At 46.0% G+C, this 17,903-nt stretch overlaps 1 protein-coding gene across 1 annotated transcript in view; it reads left to right on the forward strand.

Annotated features, from left to right (window-relative positions):
• The first annotated feature begins 341 nt into the window (after positions 1 to 341).
• LOC108937154 (thyroid hormone receptor alpha) overlaps positions 342 to 17,903 on the forward strand; it is a 48,714-nt gene continuing 31,152 nt past the window's right edge. Inside the window, exon 1 of the mRNA XM_018756939.2 lies at positions 342 to 661. The gene's annotated coding sequence lies outside the window, so the exon portion shown is untranslated. The remainder of the gene's footprint in view (positions 662 to 17,903) is intronic.

Genomic DNA, 17,903 nt, shown 5'->3' on the forward strand with positions numbered 1-17,903 from the left:
GTGTTTGTTTGCTTTTTTCCCCTCCACTCCCTCTCCACAGTGCCGTGATCCGCTCCGTCGCGTTGCTTCAAAAACACACACCGGCGCACCCCAAAAGTACCTGGGGTGTCTCGGCACGCAAATCCACCTTTTGCATATTTTTTAATCAACGAAAATTAATCGCCGCTCGCGTCGTACGCCGCTTCTGAGGCGCGCGCACGACGCACGCTGCCGCGGCGCTCCTGTAGGGAGCAGCAGACAGGGCGCTCGCACGCGCCACCATACTGTACACGGAGGGCGGAGCCACGCGTAAGTGTGTCTGATGCGTTTTCCTGCCGCGCGGAGCCCACGGACGTGCGCGGGACAGAAGGAACCCAAATAGAGAGCCCGCGACCTGCAACTTTTTCCCGCGGAAAGCCCGCACGCGCCGACCGCGCGAAGCACACGCACGTGCGTGCGTGCGTGCGTGCAGTTCGGCCGAGTTGGGGCGAGCGAGCGTTGGAAGTTGTACAGTTGCAGCTAGCTGAGCTCGCGGAGCTCGCTAGCTCGCGGGATTATTTACTGCTGGGGGCAGCGGCGCTTCGCGCGGAGCCGACTTTTCACTTCTCCTGCACTGTTTCTCGGAAAAGCAATACGCGATACTACGGGCCTCCGTCGTAGACCTGGGAAGCGTCCGCCCGCGGTAAGTAAGCGCCCTTCCACACGGACCTCGCTGCGGATATAAATAGGAGAAGCGCGCGCGCGCCCGCGCGCTCGGCGGCATTACGAAGTTTGAACGTGTCCGAAGTAGGTCAGGTTGCACTGGGTAGCAGCGGGCTAATAGCAGTGACAGATGTGCACACCTACGCTGCGCTGCGCTGCTCTCGGCAACGTGACACGACACGACACAACACGACAGTGCGCTGCGCTGCGCTGCACTTTGGACTGACTTTGCGCTCCTATTTGTCCACGGCTTGGACTTTAGTTGCGCTGGATTCGTCCAAGTCTTGGACCAACTTTAGACTGGAACGTGAACTAGATTTGGCCAGAGTTTGGACTGAATTTAATCTTGGCTTGGACTGTGTTTGGATTGAGTTTGTCCATATTTTGGATTGAGTGTGGATTGGGATTAGACAAAATTTAGTCTTGGTTTGGATCGAGTTTGTGGTTGGACTGAGTGTGGACTGGGTTAGACTAGATTTAATCTTGTTTCAGACTGGGTTTGGACTGAGTGTGGACTGGGATTGGACTGGATTTAATCTTGGTTTGGACTGAGTTTGTCCATAGTTTGGATTGAGTGTGGACTGGGATTAGACTAGATTTAATCTTGTTTTAGACTCGGTTTGTTCAGAGTTTGGACTGAGTGTGGACTGGGATTAGACTAGATTTAATCTTGTTTTAGACTGGGTTTATCCAGAGTTTTTACTGATTTTAACCTCAGTTTAGATTGTGTTTGGATGGGGTTTAGACTTGGATTCAACTTCTCCAAGGTTTAGAATGAATTTGGACTGCATCTGAACCACATGTGTTGGGTTTTAATTGGCTCCTCTTGATCACATCGCTACCATACCGGACAGCAGGTGGCGCAGTGGCTAGAGTTGTAGCCTGATCTAGTACCCTTGAGCAAGGTATTTACCTGGATTGCTCCAGAAAAAAAATTACCCACATATACAAAGAAGTAAACTATTGCAAGTCACTTAGAAGAAACACATGAGCAAAAACGTAAACGTTTTCTTTCCTCACACCTGCTTACTTCTTTATCAGCTGCAGTTTCCGTCACCGATTACATAAATGCTTTTCTGCAAACGTTCTCTAATTTACTATATTGTCGTTTCTCTTTGAGGATTTTCATGGGTCTTTTCACATAAATGAGCAATTCACTTTTTTTTTTTTTTTTTCTTTCAAACCAATATGGGTTTAAGTGCCTTAAGTTTCACGTTTATAAAAAAAATCACAGGAAAACAGTCTGGAGTATTTTTTTGTAATTCTCTAATGCATGTATTAATATATACATTTTTTAAAGCCTGGGTTTGTTGCTCCCACAAACAGTATTGAATTATGTTTTTTCTGGGAAAAGGAGAACTACTCCATCGGTGGAGATGCGGTAGTTGGTAGCTGGTAAAACGAAACAAGTTAATTCACTCACCCCTGAAACTGATCCTTTCAGCAGGTTACTCTTCTGAATTGCCACACTGCAGTCCCCTTTTTTAAAATTATTATTATTATTTCTAAATAACCACCCAGTTCCTTGGAGACGGTGCTCTGTTTGATCGTTGGTGCCCTGATGACGTCATGCCATCCTCATGTGTACGGCATCCATGACGACACACTGTTTTCTGCGGACTTTTCAGAGCAGACCAGATGGACTGCGCTGATATTCCAAGGGCTGTTTATTAACTCCTGCTGCACATGTGCTAATGAATGAATGACTGTTGCTGAGTTTTATTTGTCTCTGCTATGATTTGCACCCTTAATTCCTCTCTTTTTCTTTCGTTTTACCGGTCCTGCGGGAGCAACCACCTCACGTCCTCCCGCTTAGCGTGTGCGATCTCGGAGCTGCGGCTCGGCTTATCGATTCCTCTGTGTTTGACAGGGGCCTCTCTCAGGACTTCCCAGCAGCTCGGCACAATATCCTGCGCTGGATTTAAAAAAAAAAAAAAAAAAGGAGTTCAGTTATATAACATGTCCGCTGCATCGCCTGCGTGGTGATGTCAGAGGACCGAGCCGTCTAGCTGGGACTGGGAGGTGGGCTCAGGGCAGGACTGTGTACATTATTTTTTCCCCTGTTTTTGACCTTTCCTTTTTAGTGACCGGAGAGCCCGATAACCGTAAGCAGTGGCGTTACATTCATTCAGCGACCGGTCGCGATGCTGGAAAGCCTTACGAAATCTGACACACTAAACCAGAAAGGTCTCGTCTCTGTTCTGACCGTCGAGGTAAATGGAGTACAAACTCTCTGCTGACCTCTAAAACCGAGGTATTCCTACTGCGTCTCATCCTGCGGCGTTACTGCTGTGTTGTGGTTGCATAAAAACTCTCTCACAAAATTGCTTTGCTGTAGATGAGCTGCACAACAGGGAGGAAATACCAAAGCACTACAGACCCTTGAAATCGATGTTTCAGTCGCTTGGCAATTATTTTGCAACTTTTTGTTATTGCATGTTGTTCGCCATCTGTAATGTATAATATATGACATTAATGAAGAAATTTAGATGGCGTATTCTGCTCAAGGATACAGCAGGATCCTTGCAACAGATTATTTTTTGCCCGCTTGCCACCTTTTTAGTGTTTACTAACAGCCAGTAATGTTTATTAGTCTTTATCATTAACCAGTAGTCAGGTCATCTTAAAAGATACTAAGTGCGTCGTAGTGAATGCGCATCTTGTACCTTTCCTGCCAGTGCTTAAGTTGTTTTTTCCCCCCCCTTTTTTCTCGTTAGTGGTTTTTTTCTGTGCCAAGTGACATTCGAGATTATAATTTTTCCGTGTATTTTACGTCAAATCGATTGCACAGGATTTCGCATTTTCCATGGCTGACAGATAAAATCTGTCCTTTCTTTGAAGCAGTGTTGCCTGTTTCCTCTTTCACTAAAATTCAGCTACTTTCTGTATTATTATTATTATTTATTTTTTTTTTTTTTACAATTTTTTTGTTTTTATGGCATTACAGGTTTGACAAAAGTTTGCAAAGTTTACAGCCACAATAGATTGAATTGTCTGAAAACCATCAGTTTCCATTTTTGAAGGCATATGACGTTTATTAATTTCACAATCAGTGCTCATATATTGTGTTGCTTTGATATTTGGGAGATGGTGAACACATCAAAATATACTTTTCAGATATAAAATACACAGGATAACTGATACTGTATTTAATGTATACACCCTTGCCTATATTTAATTTTAAAAAGCAGTAACATGGTCAAAGCATTTAATTTGAGCTGTAGTCCTCCCACAGAGCATTTCTGTTTTTCATTTATCAGCTGTTAAATCCAGAATGAGCTGAATATCACCTTTGTAAATTGTTTGTAATTTGTAATCTTTGTATTAAATGAGGTTTGCCCGCATTTTTCTTCTCTTAAGACGAATACCTTTCCCTCATCACCTACTCATCCACAAAGGACGGTTATTGCAACGGTGATAATTTATATTATGCATTAGGAATACATTAATTTCTCCCTTTTAGGTCGCTATCGAGCTTAAGTGCTCTAGCAGGAAACTGGTAGATTTTATACCCATCCGCTTGCTCTCGGCTTAACGCTCAAAGACGGGTGCAGATTTGTTGAAATACGTTGTCCAAGAATGCTTCCAAGACACATATTTGACCCTTATGAATATAGATTATGGGTTATAGTAGATCTTAAAGCCTCAAAGTACTGCAGGCCTGTTTTTGCGAAAGGCTTTGGCTGTTGCGTCACGCACTAAATAAAGCCGAGAAATGCGGCAGGAAAATGTTGCGAAGCGGGGGCTCCGAGGAGGAGGCGACGGCGGGCGTTAAAGGCCTGTTTGTGTGCGACCGGAACGCCGCTGACCTACATCTCTGTGAACCCAGCGAGTCCCGCCCAGGTTCAAATGGACAGTCGCTGCGGATTAAGCCGCGTTCGCTTTTGACGGCTCCCCCGTGGAAGCGGGCGCCCCCTCGCAGTAATGTGATTTTCGTCAATGACATCCACGTGCCTGCTGTTCCTGGAACTCGCGTGACATTTCCTACAGCTCGCCTCACATTCCGTGTTTTGGCTTCAGGCTGAAATGTTGTTTTTTTTGCGTTTCCGCGCAATCGCCGCGAGCGCCAGTTTGGGCCCCTTGAGGCCAAGGCGGCGGCCCCGAAGAAGCTGACGGCCGCACCGAATCTCGTGTAAAGCTCTCTGTTGCGCATCACGTTGGTCTCCTCCATTGTTTAATTTGTCACTTGGTTGTAAATAAATGAAACCACCACATCAACCGGGTGAGCACGATGAGTGAATATTATGTTTACGTATAGAATTATTTCATTTTCGCCGAAGCAAGGTACGGCTCGGGGCAGAGATACAGGTGCACGTTCTCGAAGTACGGTCACTTACCGAGCTTAACATTCACGGACTTTATAAAACCAGAGAGCCACTGAGAAGAATTATCCTTTGTTATTTTTTGAAGGTTTAAACCCCGGGCAGATTTAGCAACGTACTGCAAAATGTTCCATTTTTAGACGGGGTGCTGTGTGGCGCTTCTAGGCGCCTCGTTTGGTCTGCTGATTTACTCCATACCGCACAGCGCCGGCCTCGAGAAGATGACGGGACGCAAGAACGGGATGATGATGTTGTGACTTACGAGGCACTCTGGTTTTAATGAAGGCAGCCATTCTTTCTTGGACTCGTGCCACGGGCTAGGAAGCCGTCTCGTGCTGCGTGTGTTCGAATTCCTGCGACCCCTTGTAAGAAGAAAGATAAACCGTCCTTTTGTCGAACCCCTTTCATCCATGCAGATGGCCGGCAGCGAGAGCCCTCCGTGGGAAGTGAGTCAAATCCCCACACAAAGCTGTTTGTTTAATTTATTTTTAAATAGCGTGGAACTGCTCTGACACTTGCGATGGCTGAACTGATGTCTTTGGGGACGTGTTAGGAGGCGGCGGGAAGAGACTCGCTGTGCGTCCCGATCAGTTGCTGCTGTGAGGCTCCGTGCTACCTTTGAAGTGTCCTTCTCCGGTTTCTCCAAGGGCCGCGGTGCCGAGTGCCGGGGGAGCGCCGACGCTCCGCACGCAGGCCGCGGTGAGGTGCGGGAGGAGCAGGGGTCAGGGCTTTCGCTGCTTTGGAAGGACCGCGGTGTCTGGAAAGTCAAGGGGAGACGCACAGCTCTTTGAGGCACCCTCATTTCTGCTTATCCATGAGCGTTGACGTCCTTGTCAACGTTTCACTGGAGCGATTCTAGGGCGTGGGATTCGAGCCTTTGGGTCCAAAGGCAGCAGCCCTAACCACTGTGTTTCCAGCTGCCCCCGGTAGCTGTAGGTTGTGTAACGGAAGTTACTGTGCTGAGAGGGACAGCACAAGAAGCACAGTGCCCTGCGGTGGCTTTCAGAACACTGTGTCTGGCACTCGAGTGCTGCCAGGGCTGGGCTGGCACACTTTATGGACTTTTTATGGACTCCTTATCTGACCTGAATTTGATGCTGTGTTTGTGTCTCTTACAGGGTTGAGCAGCGCGTGCCTCGTAAATGCAACTTGACTTTGTTGACACTTGTGCACCTGTAGCTGGGAATTTTTTCGGCCAAGGACGTGCTTTGTTTGTCGTTTGCCTCCTGAACAGGTTAAAACCCTTGTCCTTGCAGTTTATCAGTATATGTCAGGGCAAGGTTGTTTTTTCCCCCCTCTTTTTCCTTGAAAGGCTGTCCGGTTGGGGCCTTGCGGGTCTGAGGTTGGCCATCCGTGCTCAACGTCTTGCGGAGATTTCCTGCGTCGATCAAAACATTGTTTCTAATGTGAGGATGCAGACAGTGCTGCTGAAGGGTAGCGTGAAGATGCGGTTCAAAGAGAATTCCCACCTGTTCCTACCTCGTTTACCTGCCAGGTGATTAGCATGAAACCCAAAAACTTCTCGACAGCTCCGTGAGGCGTGGACTTTTGAACCCGCTCAAGTTGTCTCCCACAGGTCTGCCGCTTCCCACACTCGCGCATTCGCAGCGAGTATCTCCAGTTTGCTTCGTGTATCATCTTGCTGTATTCTGACAGAATGGCTCCAAGTGGAAATTATTTGGATAAACTGCTTGGGGCGAACTTGGCTTGGCTGGCACCGACACGTTCGCACGCCCTATTAATGATATCATCACTTTCCATAGATCGCTGCTCCAAGTGTGAGATGTTTATACAATAAGGCGTTGAAATGCTTCTGCTTGGGGGTATTCTTTTCATCTATAAATTAATCTTCATAAATTGACTATGTATAATCTGATCTAGTAACAGAGTTAACTGATAGCTACGTATCAGTTTTTATTTTGCAGTCAGTGGGGGGGATTGAAGTGCTTTCATCCACTGTTTACAAAGAATTCTTACAGGTTTCAGATACATTTTTTTTCTTTTATAATATGTACTTGCTGTTGAATTAGACTTTATGAACGTGTATCAGACCGGCACATAATAAATTCTGCACTCTGGTGACGTGCCAAAGAATCAGATCCGACGAGCCTTTGGCCGCAGATATTTTATTAGGACATCTTAAGTACGTTCTGTAAAGTTGAGACGTCCTATCGCGTCAGTCCAAGTGTTTTGTTGATCAGCTTTACAACTTCAATTTCTGTTTTTCCACTCAGCACAACTTGGCAAGGGGACGTTGTTTACGGTCTACGATTCTGCAGAATCTCTCTGTACGCCAAGAGGACCCGCTGCATTTTCTCTTTTCTCCTCCTGCGTGTTTGTTATTTGAGCATAGAAGTTCAGGCGTTCAGGTCGGGTTTCTTGTATGCGACACACACTGTGTAACCATGTAACCCTTGAACGCTGCCAGCTGTGTTTGCAGCACAGCCATCCTGAAGTTCTGAAACAAGTCTTCACTCGTCGTCTCCTCGCTTTCAACGAACGAGGGCTCATCGCACCAAGATAGAACAGATCCAGTGTACGGAACCCATCTCTGCTTTCAGCGTAGCCTCCTTGGGCCAGAAGACAGATGAGATGGATTGTTTACCTTCTGGTACTTCCATGTAGTTCCGGCATTTTCCTTATTTGCGGTTGATCCCTCTCGACGCTTCTCTGATTTGGGGAAGGACACAGTCAAGGTTGACCGCGTGCATTCGAGAGAGAAGTAGAACGAGCGTTTCGTATCGTCTCGCAGTTGGGTTTGCAATTTTTCCCCAAACGCGCCTCTGATCCGAATTCGTTTTATTAGCTGTATAAAGCCTTCGATGACACTTTACGCAGTTATCGCATTGCATCTGCCGTCTTCATTGATAAACCAGTTGCCAGAAATTAATCACAGGCTGCGATTTCCAGTGTTCACATGCTGTGCTTACTTTGCTTTTTCAGAGCCACGTATGAGTAGCAGTAGCCCGTTTTGTTGCGTACAAGTAGCCTGATTACATAAAAATGCAAAGTTATATCTCAAAAAGATAAATAGGAGGCTGGTTATGATAAATAATTTGTTTTCTGCCGTTTGTTGCAGTTGTTGCTATAACAAACTGCACATTAACTTGAGGTCTGGGCGCATCAAGCGGCAGCAGCATGCCTCCAGAACTTGTTGGTGGAAGCGTGGGGGGGGGGGGGGGGGGTCTTTGCCACAGGGTTGAAAATTGGCAAGGTTATTGTGTCCGCACATCAAGAGGCAGATGCTAAAAGGATGCTTTCCCAGTGCGATCTCACAAAGTCCCTATGGAAGAGACAACATTTAAGATTGGACAGCGTGTTTTTCCAGTGACCGCTTGAAATAATATGGCATTAAAAATCTTAAATTAATTTTGTTTAATAAATCTCTGTTTCTTGCTGATCTGTCTGATGGGTCAAATGTGACATTTCATTAACGTCGTTCTTTGCAAGGATGTTAGTACCGTCTTCGAAGAGAACACAGGCTCTTTGTGCGACCGTGGGTTCCTTCTGCTGCAAAACAGCAAAGGCTGATGTTTGTGTCCGGCCGGCATATTCTTGAACAGAGAAATCTGCCTTTGCAACAAGCAGAATGTTCCTATGCAAAAAAAAAAGAAAACCAAAAAATCTCTTCTGTGAATAACCGTAAAAACTGCTTCGTCTCGTGAGCGTTTCTGTGTCGACTTAAAGTAAGTCTATTTCTTGGCCTCCTAATTGTGGCATTGAAGCACATGGACTTTGCATTTTTTTTTTTTTTTATTTAAAAAAAAAAAAAAAAAACTTTCTGGAACAGAACATGATGCTGGAGTACATGTTCGTCGACTATTTTTGGTGTAGCTGTGTTAATAGATTTATGTAGAAGATTGGCAGCAGTCCTCAGTTGTATTTTTATGATGTTATTAAATATTTTGTGCTATATCGATGTTTCCAGCATAATGCAGCTTTTTTTCCAAGCATTGTCTGTTTGAAGTTTTTGAACTCTAGAAGCATGAGTATGTTAGTAATAACAACGTGAAGAGCACACGTGACACGTAACTTGCGAATAAATTGTATCCAAGAATTTCGGTGCCTTTTGAGAACAGACACATCTGAAATCTAACGCCATCTAGGTCTAGTGTTGGGGGTTAGTGCCTGTCGCAAATTCGTGTAACTAAGCAGAAGTTCGTTTTTCAAGGAAGTTTGTTTTTGCATCTTATTTTTAATCTTGACAGAATATATGAATTGGTAAAGTACAAATGCACAGTAAAATTTGGTATTTGGGTTCATTTAGGAAGCCATGGTGGCACAAAGAGTGCCATTTGTGCCCTACAGCTCTTAGGCTTTGGGTTTGGATCTGGTTTAAAGTCCTGCTATCTCTCTGTGGACTGTGCATCTTCTCCTCATGTTCGTGTGGGCTTTCTCCCACGCTTCCAAAGACATCTGTCAGCTGGACTTGTGACTTCGAATTGTCCTTTGTGTGTGTGTGTGTGTGTGTGTGTGTGTGATTGCCCTGAGATGGGGTCCCTACCTCCCTCCCCTTTTTTCCCAGGATAGGCTCAGGTCCACGATGTCCCTGAATTGTGGTTGAAAATGGATCGACGGATGTATGGATGAAAAGTGTTCAGCGCGTGATTTTTCTAGAGACAATATCAGTCAAACACCATCATCTTGCGTTCTGTTCAGCATCCTGTGTTCTGGTGTTGCTACCCTTCATAGACAGAGCTCCTAGACGCCCTTGTCAATGTACACTTTGCCTGTACTTAATTAAAAATGACTGAGTTGATCACAGAGATCTGTACAAACCCCCAATGTTCTTCTTTATTCTTTATAGCCTTTATCCTGCAGCACATGGCTTTTCTTCTTACATGACCGAATTAGGGTTTTAACTCCAAAATACTCTTAAAATGTCAGTGTATACCCGTGTCCCGTTCCCTTGTGTTGAGTGTTTCTGATGACTTAACCTAAAGGATCCTCATATGGCTTAGCGTCACCTAGCAGACCATTCCCAACCCTCGGTCTCTTTAATTCCCAGCCGTCTTCTCAGCATCCCTTGTCAGCAGCGCATGAAAGGCAGCCGTCAAAAGTACAGCCTGGCGGACCCACCGATTTGGACCGCTGCCATAACAGCCAAGGTTAACTGGGAACCAAATGTGCCGCACCAATATTGCACAACATCCAGCCTGTGCGGCAAGCTGTTTTTGCTGATCCAAGTGCTGGACTTTTCCCGCTGTGCGAATGCTTTTATCTGAGTTGACCTTTTCCCCCCTGCAAAGCTCCATCTATGCTGTCACATATGTTTCAGTACAGTAAGTACAGTTGGGTGCCATGGTCAGAGGTCTATGTGGGATGAAAGGGAGGGGCCTGCTTCACTTCCTTCTCTGTGGGATCTTGGCCTCATTTTAAGAAGAGTCTTGAATCTTCGAGTGGATATGTAATTCAGGCTGGCTTTGAACGTTTTCCTCCCGCAGTTGTTTATAGCATCTTCACCAGCTTTCGTCAATGCTAACTGGGAATATTTCTTCAGGAGAAGAGTGTATTTTTATTCTGGGCGTGATTGCTTTCTTAATACTCTGAATGGAAATGAAGTAAAAAAAAAAAAAAAAACTGTTTGCAAAAGGCAGATGTCATTGAATTTTTAACCTAGGTGACAGAGCTGGTATGTCTTTTTTTTTTTTTTTTCTTTTCTTTTGGTCCCTTCATATGGATGTCCTTCTTGAAACTGAACTTTGGCAAAAGGAGAGCAAATGTTAGTCGCACGTTGAAGTCGCCGCTTGAGCCGATAGATTCCAAGAAGCTTGCTTAGTTTGACAGTCATACTGTATAATCTATGGTATGGTTTTTTTTTTTTTTTTTTTACGGAGATGTTTGAAAAAAGCTTTGTTTTGGAACTGTCCCGTACCTCGCTGCTCTCAGTCTCTGTACTACATTTAAGATAATAGGATGTTATTATAATCAGAAAGCCCTGGAACAACATATTTAGTTTATCTTACTCTCAAACCAGGTGGTTCTACTTAGTGTTTGCAGGAACTGTTTGTACAACTATGTCTTCAGTGTGATAGTCTGTAGCCTAAGCAGGTTTATTGTGTGTTAACTGCAAGACCTCTCCCTGGGAGAGCTACTCATTAAAAACGAATCATATGGAGGTGTGAGGCTTCAAGTGAAGCTTGCTGAAGAACCTCAGCTGCATCCCAGCATACCGGTTGCTGTTCCAAATCTCTGGCGGGTTTCCAAGCCTACATCTGAACTGTAGATCCTGTTTTATTATTATTATTATTATTATTATTAATAATAACTTGTCCCTCTCCTCACCTACAGATATTAAGTGCCTCTACATGGCAGTGTTCTTTTTGAAGTGGAGAGTGGAATTTGGCTCCCAGATGGTTCTGGTACCTGTTCATACCACCTCCACACATCCCCCAGCCTCCATGTTCTGCTGCGAGATCAACTCTGTTAAGCATTGAGCATAGGCATGGCTGGATCTTGTAGCCTCGGATCTTGTCGCCTCCCCCGTGTTCCTCTGATCTCCGATTCCCAGGGAGGCGGGCTCCGTGCTGAAAACACCTATTCCGTTTGAAGACCCGTTCCTTTGTTTGAAGCCCTGTGGCCCCCTTTCCTCAACAACTGTCGCCACGCATGTAGGTCCAAGAAAAAAGGTGGGTCTGGAAATTTGGTGTCCCTCGTTCCTCTTGCGATGTTCGCTGTATTCTTTGTATTTTCTTTATCCGGACTAAGAGTGTGCTCCTCTTTCCCCCTCCAGCTCAGTGGTGGCCTTCAGTCAGGGTAGCAGGTCACATAGTGGCTAAGGACAATGACTGAAGATAGCTCCAAGGTTCCCTTTTTGAGTCCAGTGAAGGGTCATTCTTCAGCACCCTTGATGAACATCCTTGATATAGCTTGCTTAAGAACCACAAGTGGCTGTAAATGGCTAAAAATTTGTTAATAAAAACAATGTCTTAAATAGAAAATAGTGCAGCTGTTGTCAGTTTCACTTCCCTAATCACCTCAACAAGCATGTGTGTCACCTTTGACCTTCCTCTGTCTCTGTCATTGATCTCCCTTTAACTTCATATAATTTCTGTCCTCCTTATACGCCGTCTTCCCATTTCTTTGTGCACTAATGTTTGTTTCCTTCACATCTGTTATCTCATTCCAGTCTCTTCCAATCCAGATCTCATTCTTCAGTAACCCATATGTCATTTAGTCATATTGTGGGAATAGTGTTTTTGGCATTCTAAAATCGATTTTGCTGCAGTTAAAGGTCCCGGAGAAAATGTGAGCGACGTACTGCAAAAACCTCCGTCACTGGCATTATTTTGTGCATTCTGCCTTTCGGTGTTACTTTGTTTACCAGAAAACACTGGATCTTAAGTGGTCCTACAAGGCCAGCACCCACAAACAGGCATGCATGGCCACCGAGGGTCACAATTTCATTGTTTCTGTATATCTTGTATAGCCATCTGAAACATGGTTGTTTGCCTCGTATGAATAGACCTCAGAATTAAAGGGGAAGCTTGTGGAACTGTTTTGATAAATATGAGGGTTGAAAGTGGTGAGATGGTCCCTGATCTGTGCCAAGTAACCCTTAACCGGATCCTTTGACAGCCTCAGTAATGTTATGTTGTCTCCCTGTTGTACCCAAGAAGACTGCTAAGAATGGTGCTAGTTTGTGGCGCTGCTAAACTAGAATAAATTCGGTCTCGAGTGACTTTCTTCCTCACGAGAAACAAAATATAACAAACGTAAGCCAGGAATAGTGGAAGTGGCACATATCTCAATCTTGCCAGCTGGAGAGAAGGGTTGACCTGAGGCCTTGGTTTTCTGTGGGACTGCATGTATGAGACCAACTGATCATGGGAGAGGGTTAAGAGACGGATTACTTGGATCATCAGTGAAGATATCTTTCTAATTGTTTTTCTTCTCATCCCTTTTTTGTTATTTTTTTGAGGCACAGTGGGGAGATGGTCAAACAAGCCATTGCTCCCCAGAGCTGTACACCTCATGGCATGAGCCATGTGAGGGTTGACACTCGGTCAGCATCGCCAGTCCGGCACTCACTTGAGCCTAAGAAGACCCATTTAGACGTTCAGCTCGCGCTTCAAAAGGTCCTTTTGAAATGAAGGGACTTTTCTGACCCAAGCAGCAAACCCTTCAGTCGCCTAGAGGTGTTGGAAAACACTGGCAAAACATAAACGGAGACTGGAAAATAATTTGACTCCTAGAAGTGAGACTATGTGCAGGACCTTCCAAAATTCATCACATGGACAAAACCCACAATTTTAGAAACGGCAAAGACTTTATTATGCGCTTAAAGCTTCAAACCCTTTGTTTTTCTTGTGGAAGTGGTTGATACTGAGCATGTTGTTTTCTGTCTTTTTTCAGCTTTGCACAGGAAATAACTGGTTTGGCATCATTGTCAAGAGGCCAGTGCTGTAGCGATGTCGACGTGCACTCCCTGCCTAGTCGCTTGCGTGCTGGATGCCTTTGCAGTAAGGCCAGTGTGCCTCTCATTCAGCTCAGCCATGGGGTTCGGTTGGGGTTCATGGGAGCAGTGGCTCTTATTTGCTCAGTACTAGTTCGGAAGCCTCAAAAATAATGCCCTGCTTCTTTTCAGTTGATCGGAGAAGAATTCTAAACGTACGTTTTGGTGTAGACCAGCATTTGGAGGTGGAGGTGAAGGTAGGGAAGTGTCAGCAAACTGATGAATGAAAAGCAGTCACAGCGGTTGCGATCCACAACGAACTTGTTTGGAGTCGCAGCGAAAAGTTCTAAATCGGCGCGTAGGCGTTAGGGCCTCACTTTCCTGGTGCGGTTTAGGGTTATAAGTTCATTTTTGCAAACATCGTTTAGACTTTATACTTGCACATTTAGGTTGAGGGGTTATACTTCCTGACTAAGGTAAGTTTTTAAAAAGTTTGGCTCCCAGCATTGGAACTTTTCCCGGATCTGTATGAGATCTAATTATCGTGGTGTTTTTTGAATTGTGGACAGATCGGACATCACATGGGATTTCTTCTTCGATCATGCGTTTATTATCACGGACCTTTGGAATGACCTTCCTCTGGCTCACATGTTGATGCCCAAACTCAGGAAAGACTGTATTCGATCCTTATTCACACACACACACACACACACACACACACACATTTTCAGAACCGCTTGTCCCATACGGGGTCACGGGGAACCGGAGCCTACCCGGCAACACAGGGCGTAAGGCCGGAGGGGGAGGGGACATACCCAGGACGGGACGCCAGTCCGTCACAAGGCACCCCAAGCGGGACTCAAACCCCAGACCCACCGGAGAGCAGGACTGCGGTCCAACCCACTGCGCCACCGCACCCCCTTCGATCCTTATTCATTTCTCTGTAATACAACCCTGTTCTGCATGAGCTTTTTCGTAGTGCCTACTGAGGAAACACTGGTTGCTCCTTGCTGAAAATACTGCATTTGTGATTGCACAAAGCAGACGCTACCTTTTGTTTCTCAGTGCCTCCGTGTGTCTGTGCGCGTTTCCAGAAGCGAGCTTGACCCCAGTTCTCCAGAATGGGTCTTGTGGTAAATGAAAAGGTGACATTATGCTTGTTTTCTGGGTCCACAGGTGACCTGGTGTTCACATGGAGGAGCAGGCGATGGTACAGACGCACAAATAAAGAGTCCTTTTCCTACACGTGTGTGAAATGACACGTTTTCCGCCACGACGTGAAGATGAGCTGCTGCACGAGGGTGGTTTTGTGGTTGTTAAGTAGCGCGTTTCCATGGTTTGCTGCAGTTCTGGACACATCTCCTTGGAGATGAGGTGGGGCTAGTTGGTCTTCGGAGCCTCCCGCTAAAACATGGTGGATTTGTCCATGTGAGACACCTGATGGTGCTGCTAGCTGGAACGTTCTGGAACTGTCAGTCCTCTTCTTCACAAGGGTCACACATTCGTTCATTAGTGTTGTTCGGTTTCACTTACAGTGATTTGTCAGGGTTTATTGTATTTATAGGTTGTGAGATTGTGCTTCTGCTTGTACTCGTTACAGCCATGTGTTCCTTGCTTTCATCAGTTTGTTATATGAGACACAGATGCTTTCGTTCACGACAGTTTTGCTACTGCTGTGGTATGTATTGGTGCCGTTGCGGACGTGCTTTTAAACGAAACTGCTTCCAAGAATTACGGCAGGATACGCAGAATCCACTTATTACTGCAGTTAAGGTGGTGCGCTCCTGTTGGTACGGTGAAGTTGGGTCTTTGCTCAATTTGTTTCCAAAATCGTTTGACGGTTTCCTTGGTCCCAGGCAGCGCGATGAGCTGAATTGATTCTCTGAGAGTACCTTTATGCAGGAGGTTTTAACCCTTCGCTGTGATCGCCGTTTGCAATGGCTCTGTGTAGCCACAAATGGGTGTCTTTTTGGTTATGAGATGAACAGAATGGTTGGTCACTCGAGTCGTGGCCTTAAAGTGTCTTTTTGATCGATGCCCGTCACGGTATCTGTCGGCTTCTGTCAGCTGTCCATTATGGAGCTGCTACCAGCAGTTGCTCAAGGAGATGGGTGACGGAAAAGAGAAGGGCACTTGACCTGAGCAAAGGGGTACGAGCACACCCAACATCTAGTTCGGTTGCAGTGTTTCTCGGGTACTAGTGCCACCAAGTGGAAATGAACCAGTCAACTGAAAGGAGATTGAAAATTTATGCGAGGAGTCTTGAAGGGGTTAGTTTGAAGCCACAGATAGATAGCTGTGTGTGTGTGTGTGCGCGTGTGTGCGCGTGCGTCCTTGTTCTTGCTTAGAGCCATTACTTCTTGTCTCCTTGTCACACTGAATCATATTTACCACCAGGCAACTGGGGTCCGGTCTGATGAGACGAGTGATGATGTGTCCAAAATAAAATTCATCCTTTGGTTGTCAACATGACTCTATGAATGTTTTCCTTACGTTTGCCGAAAAAAAGAGAAAAACTGTCTTTTTCTGCATCTTTATGCGCTGCTAAATGAATTGCTGCTCAGACTCGTATCCATTGGTGATAACTGGTGGATAATCAAAGGGAATGAGAATAGACCAATTTCTAGAGCATTTGCAATAATTGAGAAGATTACTGGGAAAAAAAAAAAAACAAACATCAGCTAAATGAATGTTTTCTTTTATAATCATGCTCTAAGTAAGGTCATGCTCTAAGGTCTTGCAGAGTATTTTAATTTATTAGCGCTGTACCCGAGATTATAAATAAACTGGGAAACATCTGTATTGCTAGCCTTTTTTTTCCTACTCATCAGGGAACGTGACTTTGGAGCTGCGAATGAAATGCAAGCAGGACTGCAAGTCTGTATTTTGTTTTTAAGTAACCTGCTGATATCAGACCCTCCCACAGTGACTGACAATTACCCTTCGGAAAATGTACGGGGGGTCGTGCGGGGCCTGCGTTTGTTATTGAGCCCCTGTTCCATCGTCCAGCCGTTGCACGGCTCCTGAAGCCCGTTCTTGGCAGTGGAGGCAGAACGACTTCACAAAACTAAACAGCGTGTCTCTAATGAGGCTTTTTGGGTGACAAAGCCTTCCAGGAATTCTGCTGCCCCCCTCGCCGCCGCCACCACCGTCACGTGCTGCGGATTGAGATTGGAAAGTCACCGGAGGTAGCACACAGCGAGTACAGTAGTGAAGTCTGTCGAGGATTTGCAGATTATCCCTGCTGTTTTCTCGGTTAGATGGCTCCGGCCGGTAATTCGGCCCGGTAATTCTTCATTCAGTCACCTCTCCACTCCCACCCACCCGGCTTTTGGGACGCGTGTGTGTGCGACAGAAGAAGGTGGAGCTCTCAAATGAGCCTACTGCCCTAACATCTCATCGGAGCTCTTAAAAGTGTGTAACAGATCCGCCGCCGTTGACCCCTCTCTGCCAAGCCTGCCCGTCCATGACATCAACGGGAGCTGCTGCTTTAGTTCTCTTCCCCCCAGTGTGCCTCTTTGATGACGGAGTAATGATATTAGCAGCTTCCTCTGCGTTCGGGATCAAAACGCTGCAGCCACTTTAGTTGGCTCTTGAGAAGGAAGTGTGTAATGACACGAGTCCAAATGAAGGCAAATTAAACAAAAGCGGCAGAAGACCTAGTGGCAGCCCTCATGCAAAAGTGAAACTATGAAGAAAGGTCTTCACCTGAACTTGGTGTTTGTAGGGGTGGTTGTGTAGTGTCGTCTGTCCGGGATGATGCAATCACCAGCATTCAGAGCTGTTTATGATGTCTCAAGTTGCTGGACAAGGAAGATTTGAAAGACATACCCTGTGACACCGGGGCTACGGTTAAGAGGCCTCCATCCGCTGGTTGACCGTTTTCCCCATGAGTGATGGCTGTTTGAAGGGATGCGGGCCCCTGTAACACGCTCTTCTGTCCCCACGTCTGGAGGATCCTCGCTGTTTGCGTGGCAGGACGCTACCTCCTAAGTTGGGGAGCGACACGTCTGTGGAAGTCATTAAGAGAGATCCAGGGAGCGCCATGCGCTCGCTGCTTCCTTCAGAGTCCGGCAGGGAGCGTGAGGCCCAACCCGGACCAGAACCGTGGCAGTTGGAAACGGGTTTGGCGGGGAAGCATCTTCGAACCCTGCAGATGTCTGATTCTGCCTTGTCTGCCGCTGCTCTTTTTTGAACAGGCAGTCCAGGGTAAAGTCAGAGTTCTGGTGTAAACGGCATGTGTTCCCACCAGTGCCAAGCGGGACGTCAAGCCAGCACATTCCCAGCATTCCAGTCTGTCAGTGCTGCTCTTCTCAGGGAGATGCACATAAAAACAGCACCGGGGGGTCAACTCGCCATACTTTCGAGTAGACTTCCATATCTGCGGCTGCTAGCCAAGCGAACCTGTTCGATCGCCGATTGAATATTGATTGAACATAGATTATTCCTCCTGCTCGTCCACGAAAGGGTTGCTGTGAGATTGAATATTATCCCGTGAACGTGGA

The sequence above is a fragment of the Scleropages formosus genome, chromosome 8, assembly GCF_900964775.1.
Source record: "Scleropages formosus chromosome 8, fSclFor1.1, whole genome shotgun sequence".
NCBI lineage: Eukaryota > Metazoa > Chordata > Actinopteri > Osteoglossiformes > Osteoglossidae > Scleropages > Scleropages formosus.